Source organism: Drosophila subpulchrella, chromosome 2R, assembly GCF_014743375.2.
Source record: "Drosophila subpulchrella strain 33 F10 #4 breed RU33 chromosome 2R, RU_Dsub_v1.1 Primary Assembly, whole genome shotgun sequence".
NCBI lineage: Eukaryota > Metazoa > Arthropoda > Insecta > Diptera > Drosophilidae > Drosophila > Drosophila subpulchrella.
In genome coordinates, this window is record NC_050611.1 from 4,685,149 (window position 1) to 4,697,487 (window position 12,339).

The window sequence follows — 12,339 nt, forward strand, 5'->3', positions numbered from 1 at the left end:
TATACGGCCAACTTTTATTTCCTCACTTTTATTCTTTTGAGCTCGGTGTATGCGATGCCCTCCCCCGCTGGCAAAGTAAATTAATGAATGTGCGAAAAGCGTTCAGGCCGGGGACTTGTCATAAAAGCTGTCCACTATTAAACAGCAATAACGATTGCCGTATTCCTACTCCGAACCGATACGATCCAATCCCTAAAACACCCCCCTCCTCACAGTAGTCAACACTTTGTTCGCATGTGTCAGACGCAATTTTACGAGCGGTATACTTTTGGCAAAAAGTTTTTACGTCGACAAGCGGAAATGGCATTTTTACTGGCCATCTAAGCAGCTCCCTTCGTAGTCCTCCCAGAAATGCCGCACAGATTGTGTCCAGCTGTTTGGCAGGGGGCTAAAACCCCGAATGGAGTTCGCCTTTTGCCTGTTCGCCAATGCCAATGATGGGAAAATTGAAAACTACGATAGCTATTCGGGGGGAGGCTGGGCGGAAAAGTTGTGGCTGGGAGCATTTTCTGCTGCAATGGCACAAAAATTGATTTGTTGTCGATTTCAGTGGGGTTTCTTTCGGTTGTGATTCCGTTTTCAATCTAATTTATGGGCACTGCAAGTGCAAGTAAACATGTGGGACAAACGACCTTATGAAGCCAGAACTTTCTTCTTTCCAAAGCTGTTAAATAAAAATGTTTTCCTTTTAGTATATTTTTCGGTTTATTGGAATTTGAGTGGAGCGGTGCTGAGCTGAGACGACAACGAGGCAGTCGATGGGGACTGGCACAGGATGTGGTGCCTTTAAGTTGGTTGTCAGCGGCAGAAGCTTCTGCCATTTGTCTTCCTCGATTCCGATGAGAACTGCAAACGTGTTGAGTATTTTGCGGGGAAGATACCGGGAGTGCAGATGGAGCCGATACTGATCGTCAGTCAGTGATCGATTGAACTGCATGTGTTATGCTAAATGTGTGGGAAGACTGCCTCGAATTCCCGATGCGCTATGAGTAATGCGATGGGAATTATTGGCATAAGAAGTTAGAATATGGAATTACGCAATATGTAAGAAAAAAGTCATGGTTGATGTATGGTGTCATACACAAATTTAAAAAAAAAGTAGAATTTCCTAGGCTAGTTTATTTAACCGGCATTTAAAACTATAGCTCGATTATAATGTTAGAAAAATTTTATAGGGCCATCCCATACTCAAGATCTAAAATCTTAAATATTTTGGATTTTATGGCTTAAAAATATTCCTATATCAATTACTGTTTATTAAAATCAATAAACTTAAATATATCCCTCCAAATATTTCCTTCCAAAATACATATTTATCCATTTCATTACATTTCATCAGCTTGCATCAGACATCGTAAGCAACTCGGACCCTTCTATTCGCTTCTCATTAACATTACTTACATATGCGGGATTTCCCTGAAGGTATTCGTTGAACTTCTCCGATGCTCTCCTCATTAGCAGAAATTACGTATGCTTAACCCCTGGAGCTATGTCAAAGCTCAGCTCATGACATTGCCAGAATCTTGAGTCTGATTTCCCCGACCTGTTCTCCGACTTGCCATCTCGCTCTGTCTGACTGTCTGTCCACCTACTTAATTATTTAAAGCATTCGCACAATTTTTCACAAACATGTTTTTCTTATTCACTTAATTCACTTTTCTCCTTTGCCGTCCTGACAGACGTATCTGAAGTTCAGGAACAGGTTGCCCAGACCGAAGAGATACACCCAATGCAGATACAGAGGGACTCAGATACATAGATAGCTGGACTGGAGCTGGAGATGGAGCCCAGGCATTCCTTAGCTGGAAGCCTCACATTTATGCCAAAGCTAAGTGAACTTGATGCCTTTGCCTTGCCTTTATCTGCAGCCCGCGTATAAGTTGTGAGTTTTTTAATTGCAGTCTAAATGGACTTCAATGAATGCAGAGAACAGTGGCGACTCCAGGTTTCCCAGTTGCAACTTGCAACTTGCACTGCCACGGCGGCAGTTTATCTTTTGATTGTTGCAGCTCCGGAGCATCGGGGCATTGGAAGCCCTCGAAGGGCTCTTAAGTCGAAGCGACGTCGCCTTTTTTAGTGAACTCGAGTTTTTAATTACAGCAGAAGTGCTTCTGTCCCCGTCCCTGTTTCTGTTTCTGTTGCTGTTTCTGTCTCTATCGGACTCCGATCCTCACCCCCTCTAAATGTCGAGTGGGCCGCCTGTGTGTCTCTATTCGAAAGAAATTAAAAGTTCCGCCCGAGCAGGGAAATTGTTTTGTTTTGTTTTTCCTTGTGGATTTCGCTGTTGCTCTTAATACCAGGATTGATGTGGCGCATTAAAAACGCAAGCAACCGGCATTGGGCCGGCATTCTGGCCAAGATTGATGAAGCCACTCTAAGCCGCAAGAGCTGCTGTCTCAGTCGTTGTTGCAGCTGTTGTTGCACTGGGAGCACGTACTTTGTCTAACTGCCAATGCGGCATTCCCATCGTCCAATCGCCAACCCATTGCCAATGCCAATGCCAATGTCTTGGCCACATGCCGCGCATGGCCACAATTCGTAAATTTATTAAACGTCAACACGGCACTGAGCCAAATAAACTTGTCTCACGACAACGGCCGGCAAACCGAAACCCGAGCCCGAACCCCTGGCAACCCTGCCAGTTCCCCCAACCTCCCACCGCCCCCCGGTTTTTTCAGACTCCTCGAAGGCTGCCTGGCACGCAGCAAACGGTTAAAATTAATAAAGCATCTTTGCCTTGCCTCGACTTCTTCCTTGTCTCCGCTTTCGCCAGCAGAACTACACTTTAAACAAATAGCAGTGAGTGAGAGCAATGTTTTCTGATGCTTAATGATAATTTCATGACTTTAAAACAATAATATATTAATGATATTTACCATAGTTGCATTAATATGTATTATATGATATGGTAATATCATTTTTAAGATAATTATGAAAATATTATAAAATACTGGAATATAACTTTTTAATTTCTTTAAACCATGTACAGAAATTTTTCTTGAGACAAAATATAAATTTTAAGAAATCGGTCTTTACTTAAGAAACAAAATTTATCGTATTAAATACAAATTAAATAATTTGGTAATTAAATTTAATAGGTATTAATAAAAATAATACAAAATCGCAGAGCTCAAAATATAAGGGTTCTATGTTATTTTCATTCATGTTAGTTGTACATTCATCAGTTAAGTAAAAAGGTTTAATAAATATTCCCAACTTAGGAAAACCTTTTTAGATACTTATCTAGTTGTTTGTGGAACAAGTAGATTCGTCTCTGCAATAAAATATACAAAATGAAAGAAAACAACTTTAATAAATGAATGAAAATCGGTATACTCTTAGCTCCAAAAGGTAAAAAAATTACATTGTAACTTTCATTCGCAGTGTAAGGTGCTGGAAACGGGGGAATGGGCAGTAGATACTCTTGGCGACCAGTCTATCTCGTACTCGTCTTACCATTCCCATTTAGCTGCCACTGACCACTTTTTGTGAGTGCTCGCCTCTGCCAACTGAGCAAACAGCTTCAAAGTTGCCACAGACTGGAGGCTCCAGACTCTGGAGTCCGTCGTGTGGGCTTCTAACAGTGATATTTATCTGCAAGTGCAATTACCGTTGTATGGGCTCGATTAGGGTTCGGATCGGTGGCAGGGGCTCATAACTCGGCTGAGGAAAGTGCAGAAAGCCCCTCTTGACATCTGAGAAATGCAGCAGCACACAATTCATGGATGCAGATGCGGATGCATAACCCCAGTGGGTGATTCTTCGGAGCAGAAGGCAGGGACCTCTTCGAATGTCTTGACAAAACGGTCACCTATCTGGCCGGGACAATCGCGTTTTTTATGCCCGAAGAATGTGATCCCGGTTTGCCTTTAAGTCCAGTCTGCGATTTATGTGCATTTTATTCTAGAAATATGCTTTTTTTCCGACATAAACCGTTGTATTCAAACTTACTAAATAAATTAACCGACTTTTCTCAAAGCAAAGAATGGGCATAAAATATAAAACCCAACTTTTAAACGAAATTAAATTGAACGTTATACCTAAAATAAAAACATTTACAAATGTTAACTGAATAAAAGAGTATGAGTTACTGGAATACAATATTTTTTAAAGTAACAAATGATTTGTGTTTTTAAAAAACTTTTTAAATTTATAAATTCGTTTAATACCTCTAGTCATTGTTTTAGCAGAGGGTCTGATCTTTATTAAATAATGATTTTAATACAGCGGTCGGCATGCAATACAACAACCGGTGTTTCACACTGTTTGTGTGGCGGCAAAGACCTAGAAGAGCTATTTCCTATGCCTGCTTTATATAGAGATGCCGAACGCTGCTTTTACATCAATCGTATCTGTCAATTTAATGGTTCGTTTCAAGCCCCCAGTTATCAATACTCCATAGTTTTTTAGCTTCAGTCGTATCTACGAAAAAATCCTTAAGGAATGTATTGGGCTTTGTTTCTTTGCCATTCAAAAATATTTTAGTTCCTGCCCTTACACAGATTAAGAACTTCCATCTTACGTTCATCACTAACTCGCTACTGTTATCCGAAGACCTCTCAATCCCTGAGCGCAGGGAATTCCAACAAACAATCCGAGTTTAATTCCCGTCTAAAATTCCAGAACATTTATCTCCATGTAAATCTGCAGAAATGATTAGAATTTTTTAATAAAGCCAGCTGGCAGGGAATTGAGCTTGTTGCTCCGCCGGGTAATTGCCTCCACGGAGTCTTGTACTCCGTTTAGTTGTTGTAATTAAAGTACGAAAATGAACGGGTAACAACAGCAGCAACAACAAGCCCGACAAGCAGCAACAACAAGATGCTCGATTAAGCTGAAGATCCAGGCGAAGAATGGAGCGCATACAGCAGGGGTCAATGAAATAGCACCATGTGAGGTGTAGTCAGAAGTTTTATTTTAAGAGAAACCAATAAGCCAAAACAGCAATAAATAAATCATTGGTTAAAATATATGGCAAACAATGAAGTACCTTCAATAGGCTTATAAAAATATTTTTTTTCCGTAATTAGAAATTATTTTAACTATAATGAGTCATTGGTTAGATGATGTTGCAAACAATGAAATACCTAGTATACGTTTATAAAAATACTTTTTTCCCGCATTATTAAAAATTTTGTTTAAACTTTTATTCAATAATTAAGAAAAAAGTTTTAGATAATGTACATTAGAAGAAAAAAAATAACCAAATGGCTGAAATAAATACATCATTGCTTAAAAGATATTACAAACAATAAAATACCTACTATAGGCTATTTTTCGCAACTGTTTAGGAACTTTTTTACCTTTGTTTAAATGGTTACAAAACGAAAAAAAAATATTTTTGTTTAAAGAGTACCCATTCTTTTTTCAAACCCTACAATCTGTTACGGAAAGTTGTAAACTATATGTTACCCAATAATATCAGCGCTATCTTGTTAACCACAGCTGTGTCTTTAACTTTCCTTCATCCTATATATCCCCCCTGCATCAGTCTCTTTGTGTGGTTAGTTCTTGATGATCACGGTGATCAGCCGCAGTAACAACAACATATCGTAATTAGACTAAGAAGCAATTTACAATTTCAACTTTAATCTTGTTAGTTGAATGCGGCCAGCAGCTGAAAGTGAAGTGGATCGTTGCGTGTTCTGGGTCTCGTAAGTGTATTTGGGGTGTGGCGGTCACGCCCCCTGGCCATGGCCGCATGGCACCCCCTCCCAAAAAGGGGTCAGTGTCAGGGTCTGTAAAGGTCTCTCATGCGAGTGGTGGAATGGCAGGGGATGGGGAGGATTGAGTTGTTGGTTTTGGCCGTCTGGAGCTGGACTTGGACCTTGGCTAAGACGAGCCGTCTTCTGCTCCTCCGTTCCGCTTTCCACCGACAACGACTTTTGTTGACTCTGTGACTTATGTGGCAAATTACAGCGCCTGTGGCTTCCAAGAAAGAATTGAAAAAGCGCCAAATTATCTGCATTGTGTTTTATTGCCCAGCAACTTCGAGGCCCTCCCTTTCGACGGATGTGGCACGTCATGGCGCCTAATTGAATTTCGCATGCCCCGTCTCGCTGGATCTGGATCCTTGGACTAATCCTTGCCCGGCGTGTAAGTGATAGCTTTGTTTTGGCTTAAAAATGGCTTCGAGGGCAGGGAGGAGGCAGGAGTGAGCTCTGGGCCAGCAATTAATTTCGCACAGACACCGAAACTTTTTGGCTGCAACAAATCCCCGGCACTTGCCAACTTTTCCGCTTTCCACTCGGAAGCTCAACTCGACTGCCGTTGAGTGTGTGCGGCATAGTTTTGTGTGCAGCTTTTGTGGCCGAGGGAAATTTGGGCATGGAGTCCTTGAAACTCCCGCTTGGCACAAACAATTTACAGGCTTCCCGAAAACTTGACTGTTTATTGTTTATGGCATCATTGTGGCCCATTGTTGCTTGCCAAACTTAAATCCCTTTTAGTGCTTTGTTTATGAACTTGCATATAAATTCAAAAATGTTCCACTACAGCCAAAAGTTTTCCATACACGGGCTTTCGGGCTTTTTGCTATGCATGACGATAATCCCCTTTGGTGGCATGTGTTGCATAAATGTTGGAAAATTGCCGCATGCCCCCGCAGGAGGATCGGCTGAAAGGCATTAACATGCATCAAAAATTTTACAGATTTTGTTGCATTAAAATAAGCAACGTTATTATGGAGATAAAGTTGATAGCAACTTTGGTTCGAGCTACTGCATTAGTGAACGGATGGTACTTCGTATATAAATGCTGCTTGCCGAAGGAAAATAGATACAACTTTAATAACCATTTTTAGGAAAAACTGTACTAAATTAAAAATCGTTAAATTTGATAATAAACTTTGGGCGGTTAAATTAAAGAATTTTCATTACTTAGTCTTTATTTTCATCCATTTGAACTGCATCATAAGACAAGCTTTCAGTACTTCACGAAAATCTATTAAAATATTTAATGGAAATTGCTTTCAAGTTAAGTTTAACGTACGTAGGCCATTAGACAAAATGTTCATAAACTTTGGAAGGCGTTTGAAAAATAATAAATATATTTCCTAAACATTTAATGAACATGGTGTCTTGCTTAGAAACACATGGTTACTAAAATAAGTTAGTTATACATTTGGTAACGCCTGCTAAGTAAAAAAGGCGTTAAACGATTTAGCCATTGAGTTATTTATGGTTCAACTGTTTTAGTTCAAAAACCCACCTGTGAAAACTTCACACTAAAAAGGTTACGGGTCATTTTTTTAATCTCTATATAGATAGATGAAAACTGTGAAATGGAGATAATTGCTTATACGACGGTTATGAAATCACTTGAATAAGTTTTGTTCATCTTAATATATTTGCAAACTTTTCAATCAGAAACATTGATTGCCTTTTCCTTTTCCATCCAGGACCTTCGCAGGTCAGCTTAGTCTTTCTGTTCCAGGATTTTCTCTTTTTCTCTGATCCCCTTTTGTTTTAACCCCAAAAAGAGCTCTGGACTTGTTCCCGTACTGTGTAATTCCGCGATGCCCATGGATCCAGTAGTCGTTGTCATCGCCGATCGTTACTTTCATTAGGCCCGCCGTTTGCGCACTTGACAATGACAATGACGTATCTGACGAGGCATGTGAAAAATTGCAGATGGACAAAAACCAGAACCGGCTGCTAGCCGCAGAACTACAGCGACTTAAATTGGGTTCTCTTTGGCTAACTTGTGAAACTTTTTATTCTCGGTAGCCACTTAGTAAAAGGGTATACTAAATGGGAGAGGATGGTTGTAACAAGAAGTTGGAAACCATTTCGATCTGTTGCGCTTGTATAAATATGTATGGCATTAAACCAACGAAAACATTCAATTCAATAGAGGTAATAGTCAAATATATTTATACAAATAAAAATCATATCAGGTCCCAGAAAAGTTGGGGAGTAAATGAATTCCACAGCACTCACTTTCCATGGTTTGTAATTTTTTGTAAACTTTAAGCTGAATGAGATTTCAGGGGCACCTCTGAGTAACAAGAATTCGGTAGTAGGTACTTCATAGTCGACTACAGAACTCTTTGTTTTTATATCGTTGTGCGACTCCCTGTTTGCTTAAATGTGGCATTGTGTGCCAGTGGGGAGGGGCTGCTAAAGCGTTCATTTGATGAACATTTTACACAGCTGCGGCCACTTGTTCTGCAGAGGAGGAAGGGCTACATAGGTATACGTATGGGGGGCTCAGACCAGTGTGGGCCTGGCCAGAACGGTGGCTGGGGCTCCTCCTCGCTCTCACAGGCCCGAAATGACTTTGACATTCCACTGCCGGGGCTCCCGAGCTGCGAAGCATTCTTTTGTCTCCGGCCAGCGCGATTTGAATTCAATCAAAATGAGGCAGAGACGTGGAAACAATGCCGATAAATTGGCCTCTGGCCCCTGGTTCTTTCTTTATGTTTCCTGTTGCCAATTTCCACCTTAATTTCACAATTTAAATGCACCCAATTGACAGTGCTCGGGGTCGCATTCGGATTCGGATGCGGACTCGGATTCGGCTGTAGACCCGGCCTCTAGAGCCTCTAGAGCTCTCCTACTTAAAAGTGGGCTTGTCAGAAATGAATACATGAACTCTGCTGACCGCTGCCGTCGCGCTTGCATAGCCAAAAAAAGATTTATGAGCGCATGCGCCGCCGCCTTTCAGCTTTTCAGCATTTTAGCTTTTCCACTGGCCAACTGCGTCCGCATCTGTATCTGTTTCTGCTCCCGGGACCGGGTTGTATCTGTATCTGTGCCTGCCCTGCCGCCAATTGACGTTAATTTATGGCGCATGCACACACGGCTCTCGGCTCTCAACTCTTAACTCTTAACTCCCGGCCCAACAGGCCCCGCAGCCCCATAAAGAAAAACCGAATCGCAGAAACAAAAGAGCGCTGCAACTTATGAACTGCTTATGAGTATTTATTTTTATAGAAATAATCAAAAAGGCAGTCAAATTTATGGACCACATCAGCGGTCATGCCGTAAAAGGCGCGGCGAGGCTTCAATTGCGTAATTCCCGATTCCTGGGCCGCAATTCGCGATCCACGGGGCAGGGCCAAAAGATTTCGAGTCGTAGCTGGATTCGCAGCTCAAGTTTCGCGGAAAAGGATCGCCACAGAGTCGGGCTTATCAGGGTCCACTGAAAGCGCTGACATGTTTAATTTTCAAGTCGAAACGATAAAAGTTCGGCCACTGTCAAAACAAAAGTCGGATAAGTAAACCAACGAGGGTCGATCGAGGATTTAAAGAGGCCAAAAATAAAAAAAAAATCTTCTAGAACTTTTCTTAAAGGAGTGTTTAAAAATGCATAAAAAAGAATATTGAGATACAAGGTATGGTCAAAAAATAATGTAAGAACCAATTTCAGTATTTTAAAAATAAAAAAATTATAAAATTGAACATGGAACTAAAGCTTATAACTTATCACGCTCCCCTCGATATGAATTTACCTGCCTTACCACAAATCGGCGACAGCTGAAACCGCCCAAGAAATCCACTTTAAATCGCATTTGCCGGCGACAAATGGTGGCAGCTTCAGTAGCGCCAAATTTTATGGCCTGTCAGCGGCCCAAAAATTCGAAATTTTAAAAGAGGGAGGGACCTGAAGGTAACACTTATCGGCTGCTTAAATACTTGGGTTCCAAGTGGATCGGATAAGTGGATACGATGGGGATTCGTTGGGGCTTTGGGTGGCTGAGTTGGAGGAGGCTGTTGCACAATTCCGCTTTAGTGTCACTTCTGGTCAAACGCTGTCGATTAGCCTAAGCGGCAAAGACATAATTTATGCCAGATTCAATTTATCGGCGGTACAGCAATAAACCAGTGTGACTGGATTTCCGATTTCACATCTGGAAAAGAGCCTGTTAACATAGCCGCCCACTCGAAACCCACCCCACTTTAAAATGGGAACACTAAGATGTATTAAGCCACTTTGTTGGACAACAACTAAGGTGGCTTATACTCGCATAAAAGTGCTGTTTAATTTGTCAACGAAAAAGGAAAGTTAATAGCGGGATATGCGGGCCTGTCCAGATTTTTACATTTGAGAAATTTTGTCAAATACGATTCGAGTCCGTTTTAAAGCCTCTGAAAAAATTGGTGGTCAAATTATTGCTATAAAAATATATTATATTATTTTGTATGTTCACTATTAATATTATTATACTTTTCTTTAAGAAAATTCCTTATAAACCGACCACTTACTAACATTTCTTTAATTCAAATTAAAGTAAAACATTCTAAAGTGAAAACCGGTACAGTCCTGATAGACAATATCGATTTTCTTAAAGCCATGCTTTTAAGATCTGGTTAAGAATGCACTTAAAAATCTGTGATCCCACATGTGACAAATGTAAAAACATTTAAACCGGACAAAGGAAATAAAAACATACACAGGCAAAACAAAACGGATGACAGCGTTTTGCCAGCGTTTTAGTAGCGCTTTTGGTGCGTTTTATGCGCGACTTTTGCCGCCCCGACTGACATCCTTTTCATTTGGGTTTTGGCCCGCTTACCGCGCTTATCTCAGATGCTGGGGCCAGCAAACAAACTGCCAACAACTGTCGATTTTTTCAATCTGGACAGTAAAATTACATGCAAATCCAATTAAGTTGTTAACTCTTCGCCGTGGCCGCCCCCCTCGGCCTTTATTGGCCCCGCTTTCGTTTGTTTTCGCAATTTATTTTAATTCTTTTTCCGTATTCCGTATTGTTTTGGTCCTGCCCCTTCGAAATGGAGAACTGGAGGAGTTGGGCACTGGAGGGCAGTGAGTTAAGCTCTTTGAGGTCAGTGTGGCGCGCTTTTAATGAGCAAGTGCAGGCGGAATGGGAAGGTATACTATTGTATTGTATGGCATGGCCTGGGAATCGACGGGGTACTCCAAAGTGTTGGCATTTCTGGTCTGCAACTCGGTCCCCGATTAAATCACTGTTGTCTGTAGCTGGCCAATTACTCGTTTATTTACAATACACAAAAATACAAAAAGGCGAACAGAAAAGTCGCACTAAATTGCTGGCTTAGTTCGGTTTCGTTTTGGCTCTCGGCCTTATCGTATATCTAGCGACTAAATATAATTGGCAATTTAAAGCAAATCGCCTGGGCTTAAATTAAAATCAATTGACAGTCGCTGTGCCGCAATTGCCGGCCCCGCCCCCGCCCATTAAGGTGGGCAACGTGGCCAAGTACTTACTTACCAGTTCTCAGTGCACTGCCAATCGGCTTAATCCCAGTTGAGGCGATTTGTGGCGATTTCAGGCGATTTGAGTCGAGTTGTGTGCGAGTCTAGTCTATAATTGAAAACGCATTACCAGAGTGGCATACACGCACATATCACAACAGAGTTGCACCCTCCGATTGGAATGTTGCGTTAAAAGCACAAATTTATGGGAAGTTAAAGAGTGATTTTCACGCTTTAATTACCGCAAGTGAGCAAAACTAATAATAGTCCTAGGCCTCGGCGCACTCCCATTCCTGGGACTCTCGGGCTCTACGTTCTACGCTGTACGTTCTTCGCTCTACGCTCTACGTTCTACGTTCTTCGTTCCCATTCCCCGATTCTCCGCTCACGCAGCCGCTGCCAACGACCTGGCCAAGAACAGAAGAGCCCGCAGAAGGGGCAGACGGGGCTCTGCTGAAGACTGGTCTTCGGGCTATGAGGCTGCTACCTCGGTTACCTTTCGAAAACTGCAACCGTGTAAACTGCGAAATTTCTTCGGTATCGTATTGTTGTTCTTGCGTTTTGTTTTCCCGCGACCCGCGGCGGTTTTTTGGCTTAATTTATTGCCGTTTTGTCAGCTTGGCAAGCGATTTTAATGCCTTCTTTACACCAGGCGGTAGCGTATCGCTAGCCCATCGCGAAATCCGCGCCCGTTCTCGAGTCGTGGGGCACTTTGGGGATCCCGTGTCCCAGCGATTGGGGTCTTGCAATCCGAGAGTTCGCGATCGAGTTCTGCTCGCGTCGAGCTTGCTTTCCGCACTGGCCAGCAAGGCAAAGTGGTGCCAGCCGACCCGATGGGATGGGCCATTCGGTTGGCCGGGTTGGCTCCTCTCGCAACGAGTTTTTATTCCATTTTTCAGCCTCCTCCCGTCTGCGTGCATCTTCTGGCGCTGCGGCCAGTTCTTCGTTCTCCGCCCCACTGGAAGTGCAAGTTTTTTTCCCCAACTTAGATAGAATGCGATATCGCCTCGTGGGCATATGGTTTAATGAGAGCAGGTTGCCGGCCAGGGTTGCCAGATGCGGCGAGGAAAGCGCTGGTATCCTTATCGGCAGACGCACATCCTTGGTCGGCTTAGTCCCACCTCAAAAAGCTCAGGTATTGAGCCCATTTGACAGTTT